Here is a 19,780-nt window from a genome sequence, read left to right on the forward strand (position 1 = left end):
CTTTTGTTGTTGCTATTATGGGCTTTGGAGTTTAATGAATTTATTTTTTTCTCAGTATTTGGCTCACATTGCAGTTCTTCAAATGCAATCTCAGCAATGGTCTGAGCAGTGTCTTACCCCTGAACTGGTAATCTCCAGCCAGGCTAAAGAAAATCTGTGCTAAAGACTGAAGCAGCCAATTTTGAGAGACCCATCAGTTGTTGGCTGTGAGCAGCATATTGTAACAGCGCACAGTTTATTTTAGCTCCAGACTCTGAGGAGTGGGGATTGGATGTCAGAGAAAGCTCATGTGTATTTGCAGAGGGAAAAGGCCCTCGGGCATGAAACAGAACATGAATACTCTTAGGTAGACTTTAATTCTGTAGCACTTCTTTGAAGGTAGGCAGGTAATTCCATACTCTCACTGCTGTGTACAGCTCTCTGTAGGCACTGCTGGGGAGGGGCAGCTGAGTCTGGGGGTTGTGAGGAGGGAAGTGGCTACCAGGTTCCTGTGGCACACACTGAGTGGGTAACGAAACTCTTCTGTGCCCCTTTCCACATATAAACGTAAACAGGGTAATGCCACTTCATTGCGAGGCAACTTTCTGTGGGTGGATGTGAGCTTATAAAGTTCTCAGCTCCTCAGCTAAGGCTTGCTTGGGCTGCAGTTTGAGGAGTGATGTCCTTGAATAACTCGCATCAGGTGGGTACCATGTACCTACAATTACTTCAAATTCAGGCAAATTAAACATAGTTTAAGTAATAAAGTGTTTGTTGTGGATGAGTTAGAAATACAAGCACAAGAAAAGATGAAGGTTAAAGCTGGAATTCTTTTGTCTGCATTTCATGTTACAGCTTTTTTAGGAATTCACGGAACCATAGAGGGGAAACTTCTCAATGGTCAGAACAACCAACACTAAAGTTCAGGGTAAGAAGGGAAGTATGAGTTCTTCAGGAGTCCCTTCCACTGCAGCAATGCAGGCTATATTTATAGCTTCCTTAATAGAGAGAAGTTTTTAAACAACATTATCAGCTCTACTGGAGCTTTAAATACACATAATTAAGTTGGAAAGAAAAGCCAATTTTTTTTTACTTCAGTGAGGTTGTTGTTTAAAAAATCCTTCTAGCTCAGTTTGACTTCAGTTAGTTACCAGTGAACAAAGCTCAAATGAGAAAATACTTTAAATATTAATGCTTGAAAACATTGAAAGGAAAAATACCAATTTTTAATACTGTTCAAGTGGAGAGGAACTCAACTAAGCAAATATCATCAAAGGCATAATGCAAATTGGATTGTTTTAACACTGTAGTTCTGAGAACTCGAGGTGTTAGTTATAGCAACTACTACAATTTTTAGGAAAAAATACATTATTTTTAATCTGATAGTACCCTTTTATCACTTGTTCTGTGACCAGCATAATGCCCGTATAAAATGAAACAAGAAAAGCCTTGTAAATTATAGTTCACAGACTTAAGGCTGTGTCTTAATGTTATTCTGAGGTACAGAAATGTTTCTATTTCAAATGAAGCCTTTTTGCTGCACAGACTGTGCTTGCACAAGCCCAAGCAAGACACTAAGTTGCAAAATTTGAAGTCACCTTAGCACCGTGGAGTTCCTCTTCATGCACAGTTTTATGTTCCTTTTGGAGACAATCTCCTGGCTGAGCTGGTCTGGAGGATTTATATCTCATGGCCTTGAGCTCACAGATCTTCTACAAGTTCATTTTGACTTGAGAAAAACCTCCTCTTGACCTGAAATAGCAAGGGAGGCCTGAAGATCCTCTTCCACAGCCTAGAGCCTCAGAAAATCCAGAGATGCTCCAAAGATTTTTTTATTATTATTATTTTTTTGAATAGATAGATTCAATTTATTTACCTTCACACAGACATTGTAATGCAGCATTGATCATTAGCAATGAAACCACAGAGCGCAGGAGGAGAAATTCCATCTCTCTGGAGCCTTTATTTGGTGGCTGATGTGCTTTGGCTGAGCTCAAGCTCACCCCTGTGATGGGTGTTTGTACTCAGTAAGGCAAAATAGAGCAGTTAGGTCTGTGGACTTATCACTGGAGTTTGTAAGCCTGACTTACACTGCTTTGGGTATTTAGGTTAACAAATCACAGCTTTAGGGCAGTGATTTTGGCAGCAAAGCTTTTACTGACTACAAGGGTGAAGATTCAAACCCTGTGTTTGACTTTGGTATGGCTGTCAGCATCATTCCCTGAGAGGGCGATTTCCATGTCAATTAGTGACAATGTCAAAACCTGGTTGGCACCGTCTGGGCCCATTTTGCATCCCCAGCCCCTCATGTCATTGCTTTCATTGGCCAAGAGTCCTCAGTCCCCTCTAGTGCAGGCCTTGTGCCACAGCAGTGAAGGCATTGCAGCCATGGAGAGCTCACATCTCATTTCAATTATTTTATCTGCCAAATTCAGTCCAACGAAGTCCAGTAAAGTCCTCACTTCAATCCAGTGAGGAAAGGGAGGGAAGAAAGAAAGGTGAAATGGTACCAATAAAAAGTTTCCTGAACTTTTTTTGTAAAGACTTTTCAGAGTCTTCCTTAGTACTGGACTTGGTTCCTTCCACACCCTCAGTGTCAGCAATTGCAGCCAGCTGTTCACCAAGCAGAGCTTATTCGTTAAATATTTCTGTCCTCTGGAACCAACCAAAAAGTGCTAATGCTTGATTAATGCTGTAGTAAACAGGAGCCCTCTACAGTGCCTCTTTATCCCCAAAGGATGATGTATCTGTTCCCAGCCACTTTCCTTCTGCTGATTGTGAGTCCCAGTCCCAGAAGCTCCATCCTGGGACAGCGTTGCTCTGAGGCTTGATACAAAAACCCCTTTGGGTGCTTTGTGAATAAATGATACCACTGGAACAATTCAAAGACACCTCTGATCTGTGTTACAATTTTCTTGTGATCCTTTTGGGCACCTTGGACAAAGGGCTCAGGTACTTTGATGGTGTCATTCAGTTGCTGTGGTGGTGCAACTGTATTGGCTTCAGAGCTGATCCCAGCAGCACCGCTGGTTGGTTCCTCTTCTGTTTCCTGCCTGTCTTTGTGGCACCTCTCCAAAAACATTTAAGTCCAAAAAGCTGATGTTCCGTGCCATAGTGAGGCGACAGAGATTTAAGTGCATTTAAGTTTGTCAGAGGGACAGCACTGAGAATGGAGACTCTGCTCTCAGAGCTGCTCAGCAGAAAAACCGTAAACATTGTGGTACCAGCTAGATCATCTCTCCTCTTTTTTAATAGCCTGCAGGGAAAAAACAGAGGACTGGTTATCATTAGCCACACAGCAGGCTTTATCCAAGAATATCTGTCTCACTTCTTTTTATTAATTTCATGAGAGTGGGACAACATGTATTTTGTCCGAGCAGAAGGTTTACAAATATTTTTCTGCTTTTTTGCAATTCCGGGAAATTAGAACATACTAAGATCATACAAGCTGGCCCAATACAAAGGGAAGGAGCAAGGATAAACACTCTTGCCAGAAAGACTCATTCTTTGTGTTATTTGTTGTATTGCTGGTTACAAAACAGGGAAGACTTTGAGCTCATGACACCTACCATGGCTGCTTTTCAAAGAACTTGAAAGAAGCAGCAAGGGATCATAGGAAATCATGCTCGGTAAATGCCATTTGATGTGGTGAGTTCTTGCACCATCCTATGGTTAACTGAGATGTTCCTCTTATGTAATATTGGGCTTGCACATCAGGCTTCACCACAGGATTTCATGGACAGATAAGGAAGCATTCCCCTCAGTGCCTTCTTAGGAAAACACTGATGAAATTCCTGAAGCAGTAAAAGTATTGGAGTCTCTTCAAACTCCGTTGATCCATATGGCCTCCCAAATACATGCTGGAAATCCCCCCAGAATAGCTGACCTGGTGATAGACTTTCTCAACATCCACATGTGCCCCAAAGGCTGCCACAGCCATTCATTTCTGCCTAAATGAGGGGCAGGATGAGCTGTACAAGCTCTGGTCCTTTTGCAGCAAACTCATGTTGGCACCAAACCATAGAGTCATAGAGTCAGAGAACGATTTGGGTTGGAAGGAACCTTAAAGATCATCCAGTTCCAACCCTCTCTGAGAGCTGGAGCCCAGTGCCCTGCTGATGCCACCCTCTTGTGTGTCCTTTTCCAGCACTTGTATTGCACAGTTTGGCTCTGTTCAGACCATGTCACATCGTCTCGCTCAGGATTAAGGGCACTGGCACATTCCAGGCATACGTAAATTAAACTCAAATACATGTCTGACACAGTTGTAGGAATTTCCATAGTGGTTTTGAGCAGCAGTGGGTGTGACAGAGCTGTGTATGAGCACACTGGGCTGTGGCTTGTGGGCCAAAGCAGTAGCATCAGGAGGAGGAGGAGGAGGTGGTGGCTAATGCATAGCCCAGAGCAGCCTCAGACAGGTGACTGAGGTGCACTTCAGGGCTCTTCCATGGAGTATCAGATCAACCTCTTTTCCTTCTCTTCTGCTGGAAATCTCTTCATGAGGCATACATGAAAAATATGGTCAGCTTACCCTGGAGGAGGGAGGCACACTGAATGCCCTTTTCCAGGACCTAGAGTTGTAAGAAACACTCCTTGATTCCTAATAAAGGACTAATTTCCACTTAATCCTAAACACTAAAAAGAACAGAAGAAATTCATCAAAGCTCTTCAGTTCCGGGAGCTTGAGAACTTAATCCCCTGCCTCGAAGAGACCATTGTGCAGCTCTTGACATCAAGGATTCCTGCATTCACACAGGTATCAGACAGACATATAGCAAATACACGAGGTTTTGTCTAGGGATTCAGTGTTAAGTGTCCAGTTCTTTAATTAGCAGCTCCAGGGCTGTTTAGAAGGAGAAGAGTAACGCTGTCGAGGACGGAGCTGCTGTATCTTGGTAGTTGTCACCCAAAAGCTGAGTCCCAACAGGAAATCCTCTGTTCTCTCTGTTTATTCTGTCCTCTGTTCCAGATGTCAGGGATGTTAATCAGTGGGGAGGAGTTGCATCTGTTCCCATGCTAGCAACTGACATTTATAAGTCTAGTATTGAATTCTGATACAGACAGGACTTCAGTGCTAAAGAAACTATTTCTATACGATTGCACACCCTAGAAACAGTAGGAGTTTGCTCAATTTAGCTTGACCCACAGTCAACTTTTCCAACAGCTTTTTTCAAGAGACATTTTTTCCCCAAGACTCATAGAACTCATGGTTCCTTTCATGGATGTTATCCATTAAGGAAAAAGATCACTGTCTGGTCAAACTGCAGGAAGGTTGGGATGAAGGGGGCCTATAAAATCTATGGAGTAAACTTACAGAGATCATTAAGGATCCTTGTGGGAGACAACAGATTAAAGTATTATTATGCCCCCAGTGCTGATGCAGACCCATTCATCTCTGAAACCTCACGTGGAAGATTTGCAAGTGCAGAGTCTGCAGATTTGACAGGGATTGAATTTTCCCCTTGCTGCTGGGCAGCACCACATCCTCTAGGACCAGCTTCCCCATGGATGCTTTCCAGCAACACCTTACCAGCCTCTGGTTAAGCAAAGGAGGTGGAGCTCATCCTGTCCCTCAGTCTGCAATGTGGCCATGTATATGAGCTGGTTTGTTCTCTTTGCTGATCAATTAAAATTGTACCTCTCTCACACAGACCCACAGTTTGATCATGTCCAACAGGCCTTTCTCAAGTGCTGTAGGGCCTTGCATTAATCCCCCTGGTTTTCTCCCACAGCCATTTGTGTACAACCTCTCTTCAGCTGTGGTTGTGGGGTGACCTTTGTGTGGCTGAACCTCCTGTGTAAATTCAGGAGGATGCTGCTTTCACACTGAAAAAGATGCTCACTGTGGCAAGCTTAACCAGCTTCAACACTTACATTTGCCATTCCCATCCTATCCCTCAGGCTTCTTTTCTGACAGGGATTTAGGTCCAATTCTTGCAAGCAAGAGCTGCCCCTTGGGGAAATACAGAGCAGCCACCTCCACCATGTTCCATTTACAGCACCCGTGAACAGGGTGCATTTGACTTTGCCTCTCTCGTGGATTGCTGGATTGGGCAAACAGTACTCCAGTTGGGCTGTTTTTGCAGGGGGCTGGGGAAACTGAGTGGATGTCTTGGTTTATCTTCCCTTAACTGAATTAATTATCCCCCAAACACCCCAGGATCAGGACAGTGTGGAGCTGTCCCATCACTTTTGTACCTGCCCACCACTAAGACACGCTTGTGCAGAGTGACTGGTGATCAATTGCATGCTACATGTGATGTCTTCTCCATTAGATGCCCATCAAGACACCCACTGGAATCATCATATACTCCCAAAACTTTCTTTGTGGGTGATTCTAGAAGGATGGAGGGGCTACAGAGAGATTCGGATCATAATTTCTGTAGAGCTCTGGGGAGATGCAGTGATGCAGAGCCTCAAACAGACCTGTCAGGGCTACTGAGATATGCAGGAGCCACTTCAATATTTGCAACGTGTTCGTAGCTGCTGTGCTGTAAAAAAGCGTGATGCTGATAGCCACAGTCATGTTTCCTCCCTTAGAGCCAGATCCATTGAGAAGTAGGATGGATCTATCCCCACCCCACAACGCGGCAGAGTGTTTAGACCAGGAATACAAACCACTGCTGTCAGAAGCAATTCCGTGATTGCTCCATCGTAGCCCTGGCTGGTGCAGAGTTCCAGGACCCACATACTGTGGAGAAAGATTAGGAGCACGTGCTCTGCTGGGGTCAATGAAATCCTGTCCTTCTGTTTGGTTCGGAGTAGATTTGCAATTTTGAAGTTTCTCAGAGTAACTCAACTGAAACTACCTAGTTTGCATGTAATTTCAGCACTCCAAATTACCATAAATTTGCAAGAAGTTGTTTTCAGGTTCATTAATAATGGATGGGTGGCTACACCATCAGAGAGCTCGCTCTCAGCTTCCAAAAGGATCAGGGTGAGCTGCGCTGAGGAAACTTCTTGGAGTACTTAAATGCTTGGGGTATGAAACTCTAATAAACCTCCAAAAAGTCAGGAAATTTGGAGTGAAGGCTGAAACTCCATACCTAGTGCACCCTACTGGGTCTTTGTATTTCAGAACACGTTACGTTTGTTCACTGAAATATCTCCAGTATGGAACTCTTTAGGGTGGAGTTTCACCTTTAACTCTAAATTTCCTGGCATGTGTGAGTTTGAAGTACACGCTTAACTTTTCCCCAGTGCTGTTTTTCATTTTTAATTTCCTTTCTCTTTTAAAGGAGGGACCCTACTTGAAGGACCCCTACTAAAAAGGGACCCCACTGAAACCAAAATTAGAGGGTTTGGCCTAATTTGATCTTTCTGAAATTCTTCAGGAGAACCAGCTTCAGCAATTTTTTTTCTACCGTTGTTTTAAAGACTCTTGTGACCAATCCACCCCAGTGAAAAAGATCAATAAAATCCTCACCCTGCAGACCAATTATTTTAGAAGGTACCCAGATGTTTGAGTAGTATATAAGAAACCTTGGAAACACAGAACATCTCCTCTAAATTGCAGTTAAAGGTCTGGCCATGGTCATTGATAGGGGTGAGCTGCTTGTTGTGAAATGCACTATTTCCATTAATTCAGTCACTGCAGAAGCAGCCCATGTTTGCTGTTGACACTTGGGTTACATCAGTGATGGTAAAAGAGTGGAAACAGCAGTGGTTTGGAATGAGAGCAGTGGCAATTACCTGCAATGCTTTTAAAAATAATTTTGGCCCTAGATGTTGAAAAGATGTGTCATCACTGATTTGTGTGAGGGAAGCTTCAGCAGGCTTGAGTTACAAGGCTTTGGAGAATAAAATTCTTTCTGCTGTCTCAAAATGCATCTTTGGAGCTACATTGCCAGTAGATAATACAGAATAAATTTGCTTCTCGTGCTATAACCTTGTTGTGTCAATAAATTGAGGACTTCAGCGAGAAGCTGTGGCAGTCAGTTCTCCCAGCTCAGGAATCTCTTGGTTCAAGTCACTCCCATCAGCTTTGCAAGGAGAATTTATCCTAGCGAGATGTCTACAGGGAAACTGGAAAAGTGCTGAAGTTATGTGGCATTGAGCTTGTGAGTTCCTTCTGCCCAGGCCAGGTGTGCTGGGAGTGTGGAGAGCCCCAGCCTGGCTCCCCTTCCCTTCCTTTCCCTACTCATCCTCGTGATGGCTGTGGCATTGTACATTTTGCATGGGTAACCCTGAAACTCAGCAGTTCTTGAGGATTTTCAAGAACTTTAGCTGATGCAAATGAAAATTCAAGTTGAAGTCCAGGGATAATTCCTGTGACAGGGAGTCAGGTCCTTTGTCACCCACGGGCCACTCCACGCTGGGACTGGTGCCCTGCAGCACCACAGAGGAGGAGCAATTCCCTGTATCCTTTGCTAAGCTATTTCTCTTTCCAACACATAAAAGCACTTTGTCACTTCACCAGGAGAGGAGATTCCTCTCCTTTCACCCTTTCCAGTATGGCCCCATCAACATCCTTGTGTTGTATTTCCAGCCTCGACTTTGTAATACAGATCACAGCTGCTTGGTTTGAATTTCCCCTGAGTTACCCAGGATGCTGCTGAAAGCACAGGAAGAGCAGAAATGCTTTAATCAGTTAAATCAATCAAACAAAAAAAAGGTAGACTAGACCTTAAAATTTACCCTGCGACCTTTGCTACTCGCTGCGATGACGTCTTTGTCCTATTTCTTTAAGTGCAGTATTTTATTGGGACTTGGCAGAAGGGTGAAGCGAGGAAGACACGGGAGGGGGTTTGCTGAGTTAAAAAAGGAAAAAGAAAATGTCAGTGAGAAAATGGAAATACCCTGATGTTCTCCAGCCTAGTGCTGGAGCCAGCCTCTCTCTCCCTCTTGCAGGGAAGGGGCTCCTTTTCCATTAGCTTTCCATGGCCATATTTAATCGGTTTGCTCTGACACAGAGCCAAGAAAGGGCTTTGCTGTGTGATGCTGGGTCCTGTGTGTGTTCAGGCATCCACAGCTGCTCCCTAGCAAGGGCTGGCTTTTGACTACTGAGGTATTTTTTTATAGCCACAGAGGGCAACTATTAATAGATGAGATTTACCAAAACACAGAGCTACACAGCGTGGTGTGGAGGGGAAGAGGGAAACCTGTGGGATTTATGTCAGGAAAATTCCATGTTGAAACTATGCTGGAAGACGAAGTAAAAATGAATATGCCAAGAAGGGGATTTAATCTATTACTTGGGCCATGCCAGCATTTCTCCTCCACTAAAGATCTGCCCCATCACATGAAACATGCTGCTGAATTACTTCTTCAGCATTAAACAGCACAAAGTGTACGAAGGATGAAGATAAGACACATAGACATGAAATACCAGCTTTTCCGAGATGTGATTAAATACCAAAAGGAAGTGGAGGCATTCCTGACCCTGAAGACATTTCATTTTGATCAGTCGTGGGATTAGGGTTAAAATGTGAAGAATTCCACCTTGTGTGGATGGAAGGAGCTGATCAGGAGTTTGCCTCTCTGCTTATTGACTCATTTCTAATTTCCATGATACAATGTAATGAGACCGGTGGCCTTGTCAGACTCACAAATTATATTCGTGTATCGAAGACGACAAGTTTGGGAGCATTGAGCAGAAAGGAGTGAGGCAATTAAAGTTGCTTTTCAAGTCAGAACTCAGACATTGATTAAATGTCGTAAAACCCAGATGATATCAATTAATAGACTCATCACTGTAATCATCTGCACATTTTTTGTGCACCTTCCAAAGGCACGATGGGGAGTTATATTCCCAGGCCAAGAAAAGATCCACTGGCTGTCGGGAGAGTGTGGGTATCAAAATCCCCTTTACACTTTGAAAAGCTTTGCTCTAAGTTGCTTTGTGTTTCCTTAATTACTTGATCCGGGTTTTTTAATTGAAAAAGAGACAGGGAGAGATTAACTGGTGAAAAATTTCAAGTAAATAGAGAAATGTGCTACACTCATTTAGAGAATGTGGGTAGACATCAGAAAAGGCAGAGCTTAGTTTGGTTCACGTGAGTGTGAGAGAGAATGGAAATATTTCCAAATTATCTGAACTGCTTAGGTTTGCACAACTGGCTGAGAACAATTACAAAACAACATTTTTCTGTGATCTCCTGTTTTCCACAAGCTTGATGATGCTCTATTCCTGTCCTCAATCCCAGAAAATGGATCTGGAGGCAAACACAGGCATGCCTGAGAAATAGTCATAATTGCATAAACTTATATTATTCAAAACACCTGAATATGTTCGGGCTTGGCATTTCTGGTTAAGGGGTTTTATTTTGCCTTCATGCTGATTCTTCCCAAAATGTGAGGTGTCACTGCTGCTGCACTGAGAGCTGAGGATGAGCATTGGCTATTTGTAGTTGTTGCTCAGTTCCTTAGGGAACGGTTCCTGCCCTCTGTTCACTGCAGGTACAGACATGATTGAGAGAGTTAAATCTTAAAGTCTTTATAATTGCTGGGATAAGGTAGATCCTTCCACTAGGATTTAGAACACCAAGTTTAGAGCCTGAAAACAGGAATCTAAACTCATTCACAGTTCGCATCAGGCTTCCCCATCACACTGTGAATCTTAAGAATCGTTCAACATTTCCTATTTTTAAGTGCATAATGTTGTTCCAAATGGATGTTATGCTTTCTGCCTGGACAAAGCTGCATATCCCAAGCTCTTTGAAGTCCACAGAAAGATTGAAGTCCCAAAGACCTTGGTCTTTGGCTTGGATCTCCCCATCCAGAGCACAAATGAGATTTGGAGCCTTCCTGAGACAAAGGGCGATAGCTCAGAGGAAAGCTCCTACGGAACAGCACTGCACTGGAGTAAGCAGGAGAAATGTTCTGGGTAAGGATTGATGGCAACACTTCACAGCATTATGAAAATCACTTCCCTTTTGCCTCCAGCATTTTTACCACGACTGTGTCAGTGCCAAAACCCAGAACACACTCACTAATTCCTCCAGAATTGATCGGTCATGATAAACTTCCAAACACAGAGTAAAATGCTTCCGTCAGACACATCAGAGTGTTTCTCCCAGTTTGCCTGGAGAAATCTGTGCTTTTTGATTTCTCTCCCTGCATCCAATTTGATTCAGAAAAGGGCTGGAAGTTCCTGGCTCCCTCCTCATACACTCAGAATTCTCCTGACAGATTTACTTCTGGGGGTAGATTTATTCTCGTGTTTGTGCTATAAAATGTCCTATTTATAAAGGGTGATTAGACACTGGAATGAGCTGCCCAGGGAGGTGGTGGAGTCACCACGCCTGGAGGTGTTTAAGGGAAGACTGAAGGTGGAATTTAGGGCCATGGTGTAGTTGGCAAGGTGGCATTGGGTCATAGGTTGGACTTGATGATCTCAGAGGTCTTTTCCAGCTTAATTGACTCTGATTTTGTCTTAATTCCAGCTCAAACCTTTAACTATTCTCATCTTGATCAGACACGAAGTTCTTTTTATATCCTCCTGGGAACAATACCTGAAGCATTTCCAGTTTTTGATCTATAAAACCACCATGAGGAGATAGTCCAAGAGTGCTTCCAGGATGCCTTCTCTTCCCCAACAACTGAATAAGGCAGGATGTCAGCTTTTCCAAAGTGCTTGAGCTGGCACAGAGTTGTAGAAGTGAGGGAATTCATAACCACCCCCCTCTGCCTTTGACAGGGAGCTGCAAGACATCTCATGCTAACAAAGGCTTTTATAAGTATGGGTTTGTGCAATGCAGGATCTGTGTATGGGGACAAAAATGACAACCTGCAGTTTTTGCTGGATCCTTTGCAGAGTTGGTTTTGTAGCCATCGAGATCTTAAGTGCTGTATAAGTGGTTTGTGACACGTCACCAATAAATTACAGGAGCAAACCAGAGCAAAAGCTGATGCGTGGTTGAGATGAGTAAATACAGTGACAGAGAGTGCAGATTTATGGGGAAATTAAACTGCATGGCCTGTCCATAGCAGTCATGCTCAGGGCAAAAGTTGGTCAAGAAATTTGCCATGAAGGAAAATTAGAGTTTTCCCCCTCCTGTGCTATCATTTGACAATGGGGAACAGATCTTTGCATTCTCACAGCCCTCTGCGAGAGGTCTGGGTTTGATTCAAGTGGATCCACAGGCTTGTGGTGCCAAAACAGGCAATTTCTGCACTCGTGTCTGAAGGCCAAATATATGGGTATGATTTCCTATAGTTTACAGTTACATGCTGGATCAGAGCTGTGCGTTTCATAAACTGCCAGTCCAATTTAGTAGGGTCTTGGGAAATGTGTCCCCCAGGGAACGCTTACAATCAGCCTTATGTTTTGGGCTGATAGTGCCTGTTTTCTGGTACACACGTTAGCAGATCCATATGTGAGGAAATCCAAACGTCCTTCCATCCAGCTCATGACCTGGGCACTGGCTGTGTCTGCTGCCCGCTGCTGATTTTCTGCTGGCTACATCCTCCAGTTCAGGAACCGTCCACTCTGGGAAGCACAAATGTACAACGGGGATCTGTGCAGGAGCTGCAGGTCCTGCACAGGTTTGAAAACCAGGAATTCTGAAAGTTCTTGAGTGTTTGAAAAAGGCACATTTCCATCTTTTCTGCAGGAAAGATTGTCTTGGGCTCAGCAGAGAGAAATGAGGGGCAGGAATTCGATGTCAAGGAGTTCATTATGTCTGTGGTGTCTGTTACAGATACTGTTGGCACATTTTGCTTCCCAACAGGCTCCTTGACAAATGTATGATCTACTACATCTCTCTCCTGCTCTTTTATTCATTTCTTTCTGTTTTCCTAGAGAGCAAGAGTAGAAATTAAAAAAAAAGAACAGTTGGCTTTAGGAAATACGCTGTCCACAATATTTTCTTTTTGCAGCTCTGAACTATTTTCACTGCAGGTGTGTTGTTGTTTCTGCCAGATCACCTGGCAATTGACTGTGAATTCTGGGAACTTCAAAGCTAAATGTTCTCATGTAAAATTTCTATTTCAGCGACTGACATTTTCTATTTCCTCGTACTCTCGTCATGGCTGGGAAAGAACAAGAGTAACCAGCTTTTGTTAACCCTCATAATATTTAGTAGTCCTTTGCATCTGACTATACAATTTTTTTTTCCTTAAAAAGTGTGTTCAAGGCTTTGCAGCTGAAGATAAAGATTTATTGTTATGATCCATCAATATTCCCTGAAAAAACTCCCTAGAAACCAACTAGAGAGAAATATCATTCCTTTGTTGTGGCAGGGAGAAAAAGAATCTCATGAACTTTGAAAATGTGAGGCTTCTGTTGCCAGGACAGTTGGTTTCCTTGAACTGAAGTCTCCATCACCTGACTGTGTTCTTTGTGATCTCGCTTGGGTGTCTCCTACACTTTTCTGCATAAGATGAAAAAAGAGGAAATTTTGACCCGTCTCATTTGAATCAGATTTTCATTTCTTTCTCAGAAAAGAGGAAGACTGGGATTATCCTAACCATTGATGATCTTCCCACTGCAACAGGACCATCTTCATGCACAACCCCTCCAGGAAGTTAAGAAAGGAGATTTGAAAGTCCATGAGTTGTAAAAACAAAAACAGAAAAGAAGCGGCATCTCCAAAGCAAAAGGGATGTTTTGCAAGCTGCATATTTGGAGTGGTTATTTTGGCCCATCAACTCCAGAAGGATCTGCAATAAACATGCTAGGTCCTCTGTGATTTTATGCGATTTTATTTTATTTTTTTTGTTGATGTCGGCCTGATTCCAAGTCGCTCTTCATTCCAATCTCAACGTATATCTCCCTTTGTGGCACGGGGTTTATGTGCAGGGAGGATTAGTGTCAAAAAGTGAGATGAAAGCAGTGAAGAATTTGATCTTGTTCTTTTTCCACCCTGCACTTTTTGCTGTGTGTTAATTAGGGAAGATGCTGAAGAAGGACCAGCCCCTTAAAGTGCCCGCAGCACTGGCAGGGACAGTGCCACGTGTCCCCTTCTGCAGGAGCAGTAACTGCACTGCAAGCACCCTATGGCCACAGTGCTCCCCACCCTGACCTGTGTGCTGCTTCCTAAAAATCCCAAATACTCCCACACAGGAGACCCACTGAGCCCACCCAGGATCCTGACCCATCCCACCCACAAAAGGCTGCTACTGCAAGGGCAGAGGGCCCAGGGAGCTGGAGCCCAGGACAGGGCTGTGTCCGTGGGGCAATCCCATGCTTTCCTGGACTCTACAGAGGGGACACAAAGTGTTTCCCAGTGTTCCAGAAGTGCCAAACCAAAGACACTCCAACTGTGACTCCCACGGGTCCCACCAGCCAGGCAGATGTTTGGGCAGGCTGCAAAAGTGACCTCAAACCTGACCCAGGATGGAGATGAGGAAGAAAGGCTGGAGTTGAGTGCTAGTATTAGAAATTTTTAGAAAAATTTAATATAGTAGTTGCTCTGAGTTAGTCTCATAATTAAAGAAAATTCCATCTTAAATCACAATTTTCCTCTTGATCGCTAACTTACAGAGGCTCTAACTCTTGCCCCTGTTCAAGGGGGTTATCACAGGCAGCATTCCTGATCTCTGGTGTTTTCATTAAAAAATCAGGTTTGCCCTGGTGACTGAAACCAAAATGTCCCTTACTTGAGCTGTTTTGCAGTGTTGTTGTGCCTGTATCTGTCAGTTGTTCTTGAAAGCTTTGGGGCGAGAGATTGGTAAATGCCAAATATTAGAACAGTGGCTGCTCCCTCATTGAAAGCAGAGCCTGGTTCCACCAGAATATCTGTTTATGAAGTGAATGTACTTCCTTGTCTTCAGGAATGGTGAAATGGAGGAATTCAGGAAGGACCAGCTTTTTGTAGGGAGCACTGATGTTCCATCTGTGGAGCACCAGGCCTTCAGGACTTTTTTGGAGATTGTAAAATACAAGCCAAAGATTGTAAAATATGAGCGAAGGCTTGTAAAATATGATTAGTGGCCACCAGCAGAAAACTTCAAGGATCTGCAACACAGGACACCACTTATTTAAAAGAAAGATGATCCGTATTATCAGAGAATGCAGGCTCAAGGGATAGAGGAGCTAATCCTTGCTGTCAGTTTTCCCATTCAGAAGACAAGGAAAAATATTCTGTTCGCCTATTTCATGACTTCTTCACTCACAGTAAAATTTCTTGAGGGGAGGCCCAGTGCAAGGGGTTTTGTCCTGCTTCAGCATCACTTCAGCGGGTGAACGGGGTTTGGAGCAGTGCAGGGCTGGTGTCAGGGCTTTGACCAGAATGGAATTTCTCTCTCCATGTTTAGGAAGCTTTCTGAGGCCCAGAGGGGAAGCAGTGGGCAAGTGCCAAGCAGTACAACTGATAGTTAAAATAAAATTTATACACCTTCCTCTACGGGTTCAAATTCTCCCATGTACATGAATGAGGTTGGCTGCAGCCAGAAGAGGTTTCCATGAAGTGGCAAAGGAAATCTGTTTTAACAGAATAGGTTCCTGAAAATATCCTTATGCCACTTCTCTCTTTATGGTTTGACTTTTCTCCTTGTTACAGTGGTTCAGGCTGAAGAGTCTGGAAAAACATCAGGGTAACCAGGGCAGAGGGAATATCAGATGGAGATGAGGGATAGATAAGAGGCAAATTACAGTACATTTCTCATGGGTCATTTGGCTCTAGTCTTGAAAAGAAGAGGAAAAAAATCCCAAAGCAGTAAAAGAAAGAAAAAGAGACAATCAAAACAAATAAACCTGCCAGTGTTGCTGATTTCAAAGGCCTGTGAAATGTGCATATATGCTTCATAATGCTTTGCTGTTTTAAATGAAATGTTCCGTCCTTTAATCCTACTCACTGTCTCAGAAGTTAACTGCACAGTAAGATCACAATTCTCTCTGCCAAGGCTTTCCCTTTGTTTTCTTTTTTTTTTCTCCCTGCAAGTTATCCAGCCAGCATATCTTTTCCTAGTTCTGTGTACTTGGTTATTTTCTGTAGTATATTATGGAGTTCTGTGTAGCTTAATAATTTTTTATGGTCATGCAAGGAAATGGGGCTTTTCAGTTCTTGCTGCTAGAGGGAACTCCAAAGTTGCTCCACTCTTGGACGTAGACCCTGCAAAAGCAGAGGGCTCAGTGATCAGATATTTATGGTCTACATAAAGGTTATCTAAAGGTGGGCTCCAAGAACTGGGTAGTAAAGTCTGGAAGGATGAAGAGAGAGAAGGAGCAAATAATGTTGTGTACATGAACAGCCACCCCAAATTTTTGCCCAGAGCTCAGACAGAACATGTTTGACATTTGAAAAATTTTGTATCATCTTTTTCCCTGAGCCTCTGCTCTTTCTTATCCTGGCCAGAACCAGCAGCAAAAGTGCCGGGGGGAAAAAAAAAAAGAGAAAAAAAATCTGGTTTCACTGTACTTCTGAATCTGAGCCCAGGTTTGTGAAGGATTTGGCAAGGATTTACAAACCTTTGAGAGAATCCGTGCGGAGATCTGAGGAAACCCGCCTCCCTCCTTTAAAAAGCAAGTTGCCTTGGCCAGAAATTGGGCAAAAGTTGGTCGTTTCAACTGAGGTTTCCTTTGAGATTTTGGATTTGAACCTGAAACTGCACTTTGAGAATCAAAATTTGCTCTAACTCTAGATTTACACTGGAGCAAATACATCACAGTCAGTGCTGATATTTGTGTGCAGCCCAGGGAGAGCAGAGGTTGGCTCAGAGTGCAAACCAAGAACAAACCAAGAGAGGACCCAGCACAAAGTCTGGAGTAGTCCAGGCATCAAATTTATTCCAACCTGTTGCTGTGGTTCAGCCTGTTAAGTAGATACTGCATTTACAGCATCCAGGAGTTAAGTGATTGCATGAAATAAAGCTGTACCATTTATTGGAAGTCTTTTATGAGAAGGTCAGAGAGGGCTGAGCAGGGAAGTGCCCTTAGGGTTCTAAGATGATAATACTGATTTTAGAACTTAATAGCAAATAATTTCCTGTATGTTTCGGGTGGTTTTTCCTCTCAGTCCTCAGATTTATTGTTACAGTAGAAATTTGTGTATTTCCAGGACTGTCCTGCTGGAAAGCCTGGGTTTCAAAGCAAATGTAATGAAATTGGTAACTTGACAATTGTAAAAATTCTCTACTTTCAAGCAAGGAGGTGCTCTCAGTCTCTGTTGCAGGATAAAGAAAACCCAGACCCAAAGAATTCCCATATTTTTTACAGTAAAGTTCTTCTTTTCTTTCTATAATTTTTTTTACATATTTTTTTAATTGGGTGAGTAAAGCCTGAGTCACTATCCTAATGGTAGAATGAATTCATTTTGGAAAAGGGAAACCTGGGATCAATGAACACCCAGAGCTTTATAGCCACGTGGGCTTTTATTTTGCATTATTTTCTGCTTAGGGGTTGGTCTTAACTGTAAAACCTGTCAGTGATGTAAAAACCCCTGGTCCAGCTTTAACAGGCTCACCTGAACGCATTAACAGTGTCACAGAGAGCAACACAGAGTTCAGCAGGGGCTACAAACCTATCCAAGGAGCTGGATTTATATTTGAACAATTATCCTAAGTGGCTTTTCTTGGATCCTTATCGTTATTATATTTTTTTGCCAAAACATCTCTCCTCTCTTGTAACGGGAGATCAGATTTGGGGCCTGTAGAAGACATTTGATAAACTGAAATTCTTTTAGAGCTGCCAAGCCTGCATGTGCTGACACTGCTTGCAATTTATGCCTGTGGACATGACCTAGCGGCTGCCTGGGTTGGATGTGGCTGGAATTACAGTTCCACACTTGGATTTCGGTGTGAACACAGGCAGTGATCTGGATCTAAACTGGGACCTGAAGCCTCTCACTTGTAGTATTCTGGTTCTGCTCTGTTTCAGGCTCTGTCCCAATCACTGAAAGATTTATACCTTTATCAATAAATTATCATGACTTTTACTACACTTACGCCAGTGTCTTAAATTAACACTAAACTCAGTGTAGATGAGGCACGCTTCCTGCTGCACATGATTTATGGCAATCCGTCTGAAATGAGGAGCAAAATTGAATTTGCCAGCAAAGGCAAATCTTTAACATCAGGTCAGACACAAATTTTATTGCACATCCATTGCTAAAGAGGGTTTGTAGATTGTCTTTTTTTATACAGGTCTTTTTTATAGACCTGTAGCACTTCAGGCTTTAAAAAAAAAAAGGAGTTAGAAATATTTACAGGTCTGAAATCTCTACTGTGTCTTTGCATCAGGTTGGAGGTGACAGACAGGACAAACGTAGCAGTTACACGGCACTGATAAACTCTCAGCTTGAGGGCCGTGTCCCTTTTTGATGACCTGCCTTTGGGAGAAATGTGGAGAGTGTAGATAAGAGCGTCAGAAACAAGCAGAGGTCTTAAAGCAGTGAGAAAGGCTGAGGAAACAAGGTGGTTTTAGCCTAAAAATGAAATGGTGTACAGGAGATATAATAGGCTCTCAAACAAGTAACAGGTTTGGCAAAGCAGAAGGGAATCAAATCTCCCTGTCAGTGGGGAATGGCACAAACAGTCATCTAATAGAGCAGAAAAGATTCAGGTAGACCTTTAGAAAAAACTTTGTGACCATAAAGGAATTGAAACAAGGGCTGCAGGTTACTGGGACAGTGACAGAGTCCCTGTCGTGTGGTTTTAAGTGAGATAAATAAAAATTTGCTCGGTGACACAGAAAGATGCCCCAGCTCTGGGGTGAAGGGCTGGCAGCTGTGGTCTCTGGACATCCCTTCCACACTCATTTTTCTGTGACTGTACAACAGAGGGCAAAAGGCAGCTCTCACACGGGCATCAACACTGCCTCTCCAAAAGCAGAGTTAGCTGTCTAACCACCCAGGACTGAGAAATCACAAGGGGAAAACATAAATTACAGCTGTGCACATCTGCCAAATGGCCCCATTTCAAGGTCAGCTTTCAGTGCTGTTGCAGTCGTGGCTCTTGCCATTATCTTCAGGAAGAACATCCTTTATCTCAAAACTGTTCTTGCTGTTCACTTTCACTGCAGATACTGAGAATCTCTCGGTGGACACTGCACCCTGAAGCCTTGGGCTCTCTGTGTGGGTTGGACAACCAGGACGCACACTTGGTGGGTGCCTGTCCACACACTGACTGCTGTGCTCCTTGCTGCTCCACTGAATCCTGGGGCCAGGATGAGACCTGGAGGGACACAGGGAACACCACTGAGACCTTATCAGCCGCACCGTGTTGGGAATCACAGCTGGATCTATCACAGGCTGATGGAGACCCTTCCAGGGTTGTCCAAAAAAAAAAAAAAGCTTTCTCTTTGTTTAAACCATGCACTGTGGTTTAGGCTGGGCTGACAGTTCTGAGAGTGGACACAAGGAGTCTTGGGAAGAAGAGTGATTCACTGGGTCCCTGTGATTCCAGCAGATTTACTCTGTCCTGCTGTGTGCTGAAGCCAGTAGGTAAAGGATAGCACACTGCATGTCAGTATTGAAAATGGAGATATTTTGAGGCTGACTTCCCAATTCAGGAGGTGCTGTTGGTTTTTGTTGTTGTCGGTTGGGTTTCTTTTAAAGATGAAATGCAGTGCCTTCTGATCCTAACAAACTCACCAGGCAGTTGCAGACCATACTCCATAGTGAGTAGATAGCAAGGTTCCTACTCTGTGTTTGGGTAGGGTCTTGCAAATAATCCCCTGAGTACCCTGTTTGTTTTCTTGCTGTAAAGCGACACTTGTCTTTGAAGGAAAAAAACAAAACCAAAACAAAGTCAAATAAAGAATAACTGGGAGCAAACAGTAGGAAACATTTTCTAACAATAAGGGCTGGAAGACTCTGTGTTCCTTGCAAAAACAACCAGGAGTGCAAGAGGCTGCAGCCCAGCCACATCAGGGAAACCTGGGGAAGCCCCTCTCTGACCTGGCACAAAAAAAGGAAGAAAA

At 43.4% G+C, this 19,780-nt stretch overlaps 1 protein-coding gene across 1 annotated transcript in view; it reads left to right on the plus strand.

The window, feature by feature from the left end:
• Positions 1 to 19,780, plus strand: part of PAPPA (pappalysin 1) — a 181,232-nt gene that overhangs the window by 27,857 nt on the left and 133,595 nt on the right. The gene's annotated exons all lie outside the window — the stretch shown is intronic.

This window comes from Corvus kubaryi, unplaced genomic scaffold, assembly GCF_017639235.1.
Source record: "Corvus kubaryi isolate FWS band 111438036 unplaced genomic scaffold, C.kubaryi_AGA036_p1.0 78, whole genome shotgun sequence".
In the NCBI taxonomy this organism is placed as follows: domain Eukaryota; kingdom Metazoa; phylum Chordata; class Aves; order Passeriformes; family Corvidae; genus Corvus; species Corvus kubaryi.